The sequence below is a fragment of the Triturus cristatus genome, chromosome 4_1 (assembly GCF_964204655.1).
Source record: "Triturus cristatus chromosome 4_1, aTriCri1.1, whole genome shotgun sequence".
Lineage (NCBI taxonomy): Eukaryota > Metazoa > Chordata > Amphibia > Caudata > Salamandridae > Triturus > Triturus cristatus.
The window spans coordinates 1,218,115,828-1,218,124,122 of NC_140585.1; positions in this window are offsets into that span (position 1 = coordinate 1,218,115,828).

Below are 8,295 nucleotides of genomic sequence, written 5' to 3' on the forward strand. Positions count from 1 at the left end.
CCCTAATTTCAACTGTGCTGACAGGTCAGACCTACGACCATTCAATTACATACAAAAAGCGGAAAGACCTCAAAAGAACCAGATAACTAATCACAAACTTATATATTACCATAGATTTGTTGAAAATCTTGCTATGCAAAGCAATGAGTATTTGAAAGAAAATATTGATGAGAAAATTATTTAGGGAACAAAATGTTGCCAAATTCAAGGTAAAGACATGGCTCTGGGGGTGGCCCCAGAGAACATATCAGCAAGACCTTCGGCTATACAGGTAGAGGATGAGTGGAAGGACTCGTGAAGCCAGGCACCCTTGCTTATGGATAAAGGTCATCCACAGTGGAGGTTTGGCACACAACATGGCCTGTGGCCATGCCCGTGCCTTACCCCCTAACATCAGTTAACCCCTGCTGCACATGGACTTCAGCCATGTGCTCTGCTTTTTGAGTGCAAAGCCTTGCCAACGGCCAGGCCCTATGCTCTCATACCGCCTGTAGCCTGCCTCACAGTTCGTAAGTGCTTGCCTTTACCTTTGTTTTTTTTTATCAACATAAAACTCTCAATTCAGAAGTGATTCGAGAGTCATCAAACGGTCGAGTCAAAATTGATTGAAGAGTCATGAAACTTTTGAGTCAGAAGCGACTGGAAAATCCACACATAGCAGTAGATTATGGCACTTAAAATGGCCGCTCATGTAACTCTGGACTCTAGTGAATCGGGATTCATGTGCCGATACGAGGTGTTGAGTTTTCCATGCCTCTGGGTAATCCTTAGTTCTCCTCTATGGTCAAGCATCACTGAGGGTGGTCCCCATGGCTGTGCAAATGTATTTCCGCAGCACGAAACTACTGAGTCATTGCCAAGTCAAGAGTTTCATGCTGGTTGAAAAAAGAATGGTGGCTTGTGAGTCAGAAGTTATTAAGGCAGAAGTATATAAAGGTGTTAACCCATACAATTTTTTAAGATCTAATATCTAAAACAAATGACTGTACTGATTGATATAACCAACAATAACACGGTTTCAGAGTAAAGTTATATTTTTATGCCATGTTTGGTGTAAATCCATTCAGAGATTCGGGCTGTAGGCGTGAGCAAAATTTCCTCTGGGGGCCAAAATGGAAAATCTTTTCTTTTTTAAACGCCCTTGACTTAATTCAACATTATCAGGTACAGCGGTGTCGGCCCCGTAACGGGATATTAGACTCTCTCCAGGGTTAACAGATTTAGTAATGCGTAGTATGAGCATCACAGAACAATCTGTTTGAGATGATAAGGGTTCCGGGAGTGGGGACGGGGTGCCGGCCTTCCTCCTCTTTACTACTTTTAGTTATCTATTAGTTTTGGTGTGAAGGGCGACAGGCGCTCTGCCAGTTTGGGATGAGCGAAAGCCAAGAGCAGGGGTGCAGGGAGGGGGGAAGTTGGGAGGGTACGTTTGTATTGTTTATAGTTTATATTGTTTCGACACCATCAATGGGAAAAGCAGTGTCAGAGCGACTTTCGCAGAGGCGGAATGATGAGCGGTAGACAGAGATTGGGGATCAGCATCCTCAGTTGGAATGTGAATGGGCTGGGGGACAAAATAAAGCGGGGAATGGTCAACCAATTTATCAGAAGAAACACCCCAGATGTTATCCTTTTACAGGAAACGCACCTAATAGGTGACAAGTGCATGGCCTTACATAGGGGAGGATATAAACTGGTGGCACACGCGGGATACACCTCATGGTCGCGAGGGGTGGGCATACTAATCAAGAACTCGTTCCCCTTCACGATACAGCCCACATGGTCAGATAAGCGGGGTAGATATATAGGGGTATCGGGCCAATGGTGAGGAAAGACAGTTACATTTGTTTCAATATATGTCCCGCCTGGCCTGCAGGCAGAAACTTTCAAAGACCTGAGATTGATTTTCTTGACATTCCCGCTGGGACTCCTGACGCTGGGTGGTGACTTTAATGCTGTGATGGCCGGGGACCTAGACCGACATCCACCTCGCAAAATTAGACCAGCTCAGAGGTGGTTACCTAACTTTTTAGACACACTGGGATTGGTGGACAGCTGGCGATCGCACAACCCAGGCAGAACACAGTACACACACATATCTAGTGCACACCACAGTCTGTCACGCATAGACTATATCCTTGTTCCGGCAGCACAGGCTCATACTCTCCGGGAAGTACGCCATCTGGGTCGGGGCATTTCGGATTAATCCCCAGTGTGGCTGAGGATAGAATTGGACCACGTTAATGTTGGTAGAGTAAGATCCAAATATTCGGAAAAACGTCGCAAAACCTACTGATAGATACTAGACCCTATGGGAGGCGTATAAAACTGTTATCCAGGGAGAGAAGCTCTCCCTGATAGCAGGGAAGAAGAGGGAAAGACAAGCTGAACTTGAAAGAGCAGAGGAGGACGTGCTAAAGTCTGAAGAGGAAATGGCCCGAGGGATGACCCCTGAGGGACTTCATCTCCTGAGATTGTAGCAAGTTCTACAGCATCGCACATGAAGGTTTTAAGTACCTAGGTATCTACATAACACTAGACTCGAAACTCCGATTTGCTCGTAACCTGGACCCACCTATGCAGAAGCTTAAAAACGACGTTACCCATCAGAGATCCCTTCCTCTTTCCATGCTGGGTAGAGCGATCCTTTTTAAAATGATGGCTTTGCCACAGTTTCTGTATGCACTTCAAAATACAAGGGATCCGGTCCCGGCGTCCTACTTCAGAGAGATTGAGAGTCTCCAGAGACAGCTTCTCTGGGTCGGCAGAGCCCGTATAGCGTTCTCAAAGTTGACTCTCAACTGGTACGACGGGGGAAATAGCCTGCCCGACCTAAAGAAATATTACTGGGCATCCCAGCTTGCGGCTATCAATCACGGGATCTATGGCCACCCAAATGACCCCGGATATGCTATGGATAGGTGGCTTCTCCCAGGGGGAGAGTATACTAGAGCATTATATGCTACGCCCAGAAGTTTCCAGCTGACTGGCCTAACGGCTCATGCCGTCCGGATATGGCATGCAGCAAATAGGCACCTGAAATGGGACGATAAACTCACATTAGCCACCCCACTGTGGAACTCACAGAAACTAGGGAACCTCTGGAAATCCAAAGGTTTCGATAAGTGGGAACTCATAGGGATCTCGCGAATCAAAGATGTCTGGGGGGAGGGAACAGTCCACACATTCGAGTGGCTCAAAATGCAATACAGCTTGTCGGACACGGAGTACTTCCGATACCTACAGGTTCGGCACGCGTTACTTACCCAGATCCCTGGGGACACGACACTCCCGGAATCCTCCCCCTTAGAAGATAGGGTACTGGACGGACATCTCCCAGAGAAGACCATTTCCCTCATATATAGGAAGCTGATCAACAACATGGAAGACCCCTTACAAACCCTTAAAGGAAAATGGAATGAAGATGGCCTAAAGCTTGATGACGAGGACTGGCAGGAGGCGGTCTCCTCCCCACGGGTGGTGGCGATCCGGGCCAGACTGCGGTTAGTGCAGCTTAAAATATTGCACAGGACTTATGTAACGGGACCCTGCCTGGTTCGAATGGGTCGGACAGAGAGCGGAGAGTGTAGAAGGGGGTGCGGGGAAATAGGAACATTCATTCACATACTGTGGCACTGTCAACATATCCAGCCATATTGGAGGAAGGTTCACCATACATTGCGGGCAGTCTTGGGGATTGACATGCAACCGGAGGCTCGGAGGTGCATACTAAATGTCTGGGAACCCACGGACCTTAACACATACACCATGCAAGGGGCAACATTAGCATATATGGTAGCAAAGCGAAATATCACTCAGCAGAGGGGCGCGAGTCAACCGCCACAAGTGGGGAGGTGGAAAGAGGACCTAGACTGGTGTATGTTCAGGGAGAAGGCCGTCTACGTAGCTAGGGGATGCCCGGGGAAATGGAGCAAAGTGTGGGAAGCATGGAACATACAGAGGTGATGTTTGTCCCCCGCCCGCTAGCCAGATTGATACTGGGGAGCTTGAAACCCCTTGATTTAAATTGTGTAATAACCGTACAGTATTTTGTAAAGTATATGATGTCACTGGGTAATGCTGAAGGCACCTGCTTGTAATCAATTGATGTGCAATTGTCGAACTGTTTAAATAAAAATAATTTTAAAAAATTTTTAAAAACGCCCTTGACTTTATCCTCCCTTCATGTATCAGCACGTAAGCTGGCATCCCTGACTTTAGCTAACTCAGCTAGAGATCTCCAAAATGTTGTGCAAATCTGTTGAAGAAGTGAAAAATTATATGCAAATCCAAAAATCCATTTTTAATGGAAAGTATGGCTGAAGAATGAATACAATGTGCCAAAAGCCACTGTGTAATAGATAGATAGATCGCTAGATCGCTAGATCGATAGATAGATAAATAGATAGATAGATAGATAGATAGATAGATAGATAGATAGATAGATAGATAGATAGATAGATAGATAGATAGATAGATAGATAGATAGATAGATAGATAGATAGACACTGTGTTTCCAATCATATGCAGCTGATACCCACATTATTTTAGAAGTGGAAGAGTGCCCATTGTACACTGCCTACATTCTTTGAACAGAGAACCCCTCTTTTGCTCCTCCTCTTGAATGATCGTTAGTTGACGAGCTTAGTAGAGGTTTGTGTCTAGTTTAATGCCGATTTCCCCAGGTGTTCTGGAACCGGCATACTTTATGGACAGTGCAGAGAAGCTTAAATCTGATCCTGGTGTCTAACTGGGAGCTGGCAAAGATCCTTCACATCAGGGTTGATGTGGTTGAACTCGTAGATATTAAGACACGTTGACTCTGGCTCGGTGCCCTTTGTAGCCAGGCAATGAATCGCTTGGGAGGGGGTGTGCATTGTATTATAGCAGTGCAGGCATGCTATGACCATACCTCTTGTTAGCTCTACTCAATGATCATTTTGGAGAAGTGATAATTTTTTTCAAAGTAAATATAGCTGGAGATTGATACCCTTAACTAGTGTGTAGGCTTGAGGATAAATTGAAAATTCAGTGAGGAAAAAGTATCTCCACAGTCCTTGTTTTCAGATAGTTGGGGAGCTGGTATCAATACATGGAGCCAGTTGATGGTTGCCTGCTCAAAAAATGTTAATCTTAGATTTTGTTAAATTAATCATCCCTCCGTCAACAAGAGGGCCGCCTGGGTTAAGAATTGTGTGATATTGGTTAAATTGTCAAGCTTGTGCTCTAGCTGTAAGCGTATTTGCATGTCAGCTTCATACAGCTGGAAGATGACACTGCGCAGTTACCATGTGGTGCCGCCATTGTCTTGAGATCTGTGGCCAAGTCTCTGCAGAGCCCTGCTGCAGCCCAGCTAATGGTGGCTCGGGGCTTCTCCTGCTTGGCAGAAGCTCTGGCCTCCTAAGCCTCAATTCTGCCTTCGCTGGAACACAGTGACCATGCGTCACTTTCCTGTAACTCTGGCCACGCCCTGCTCTCAGGAGCCATTATGACAACGTGATAACACACATTGCCCCTGAAGCTATGAATGGCAACTTGGAGAAGGATGCTTTTCAGATACAATCCCACCTGCTATCACATTTGGAAATTACCTACTCCAACTCTACGGACACTGTCTCTAGTCCAGAACTTTTCACCTACCACTGTTTGATTCTGAGTGTGTCAGTCTAATTAGCTCAAAGGAAGCAAAACTAGACTACAGCATGGGAAATTGCATCATGCTTTGATATCCGCAATGACCTAAAGGAATGTTTTCACCCTAGTGTCAAAGCGCCTCTAGCATGTGCTACACTCAAGGCCACCGAAATCATGCGATTGTGGGGCTGCAGCGATTTTTGCATAATTATAGAATGGACGTTTTTTGTTGCAAAATGTGCACATTTTAGCAAAAGAAAATGTTTCTTGATGAAACGGTTTAAAAGTTACGAACAATACAACGACGTGTATTGCTGCACAGTGGTAAGCCCTTTGCAAAGCTGGACTGGTCACCTTTCTGTTGCTTCTTTCTATATTTGGGTGTTATATTACTCCCATCATAATGCAATGCGCCCAGAGTGTTACAAAGGTTAGTAATGATGAAATAAGGAAGTAATAATATTACAAAATACGCTGCATTATACTACATAATCTGCCTTTTCTTGCCGCATAAATTACTCAACCCTGCTGCATAATTTGGACCTCTCCTGTGACATAATACCAGTGGCCCTGGCTACACTCCAAGAAAGTAGCATTTGTGTGCAAACTCAGCACAGCAGTTTCTACCTCTGACCGAGTATGGAAGATAATATGAGTCACCTTTCTTCTATATTTGCTGTATTCTGCCATTTTGGGATTGAAACTTGGAGGATCCTATTCTGTTTTTTCGACTCCTAATTTTCAACCCGATTTTTCCTGGGGATCGTACTTACCTCTGGTTCTTCCTATTTTAGGTATTCTACTTCCATTTTTCCTTCCAGGTTTCAGATTGTGCAAAAGAAAAAATCTGTCTGTTTATTGTGTCACACATGCACTTCATTGTTTTCACCCGTCTCTCACTCAGGATGCCAAATGTGAAGGTGCCCTCTTTACCTAGAGCTGCATCGAGTAAAGTTGGTTCTCCATTTTGTCTGGAAGACAAAACATCTGCCTGAGCAGTGATACTCAATGTGCGGCCCACGGGCCACTTGCGGACCTCCTGACCTTCACATGCAGCTCCCTGGTGATGCTCTAGGCTGCTGTTTCCTTAAGAGAGCACTAACTTTCAGAAAGATGTTAAATAAACTGACAAGTTAACTGAAGTAAAAGAAAAGACTCAAATAAGGTATCCTGCGCAACTTAACATTCGGAACACATTCATTTTTTTAAGACATCTTGCAAAAAATGTGTATAAAAATGATAAAGTCTCTTCAACATTAAAAATATTTATTCATTAACATGGAGAAGCGTTTTACCTTAGTATGTATCATTCTATGGCTGTATTGAGGAGTATTTTTGAAAAGTTATACTTTTTAAAAACATTTATGCTTCCCCCCACCCTGACAACAATGTAAGTAGTGAACTAAGAGGCAAGCCAGTTGTCCGGCCGAACCCTCTGGGTGGCCCGGGTTCTTATTATACATGGACATCATTTAAATATATAAAATCAAACACAATAGAAGGTTTTGTACAATGAATATCCTGAGCATGTATATATCTCAAGGTGCTCTTACATGTGAACTGAAGAATGGGAGGCAAAAGGAAATAAAACAATTGCCTAGGAAAACACAATTTGGTCAAGTGTGGAAACCAGTACTGATCGTAGTTTTTTTAAATTTTACATTGTGTTATTCTTATTTCATTACAATTCAATTATGGGGTTACATCTGTTTTTAACACTTGACTCTCCGGTGATAGTGATAGCAAGTACAGAAGGCTGGTAGAGAGATAGAGATTCAGATCAATCAATCATAGCATTTGTAAAGCGCACTACATACCCGTGAGGGTCTCAAGGCACTGGGGGGGGGGGGGGGGGAGGAGAGGGGGGGGGGGATGCTGCCACTGTTCAAAGAGCCAGGTCTTGAGGAGTCTCCTGAAGGATAGAAGGTCTTCGGTCTGCCGTAGGTGGATGGGGAGGGTGTTCCATGTCTTGGCGGCGAGGTGGGAGAATGATCTGCTGCCGGTGATCACTCTTCGGATGCGGGGGATGGTGCCGAGGGCATGGTCTGCGCAGCTGAGCTGGCGGGGGTGTAGAGGCTGAGTCGTCTGTTGAGGTATGCTGGTCCAGTGTCGTGGAGTGCTTTGTTTGCGTGGGTGAGGAGCTTGAAGGTTATCCTCTTGTTGATGGGGAGCCAGTACAGATCTTTCAGGTGGGGTGTGATGTGGCTGCGGCGGGGGATGTCCAGGATCGGGCGAGCGGAGGCGTTCTGGATGCGTTAGAGTCGTTTCAGGAGTTTGTCCGGGGCTCCTGCGTAGAGTGAGTTGCCATAGTCCAGTCTGCTGCTGACGAGGGCCTGGGTGACCGTCCTAGTTTCGGTGGGGATCCACTTGAAGATCCTGCAAAGCATGCGGAGGGTGCCTAAAACAGTACTGTCAAATCTATGACATTTCTAGATATTATGGGAATAATGTAGAGGGCCATTTGGAATGTCCACACCATGTATATGCTTTGCTTCCCCAACACCCACATTACCCAACACTCCATCACGCAAAGCCCCACTCCATTCCCGCTGGCATCCGTACAGCCCGCAGGCACGCCACAGACCATATTTTGTGGCCCCAGGGAAAATGTCTGTGAGTACCCATGGCCTAGAAACTTTTTTTTTTACCTTCGGGTTTTTC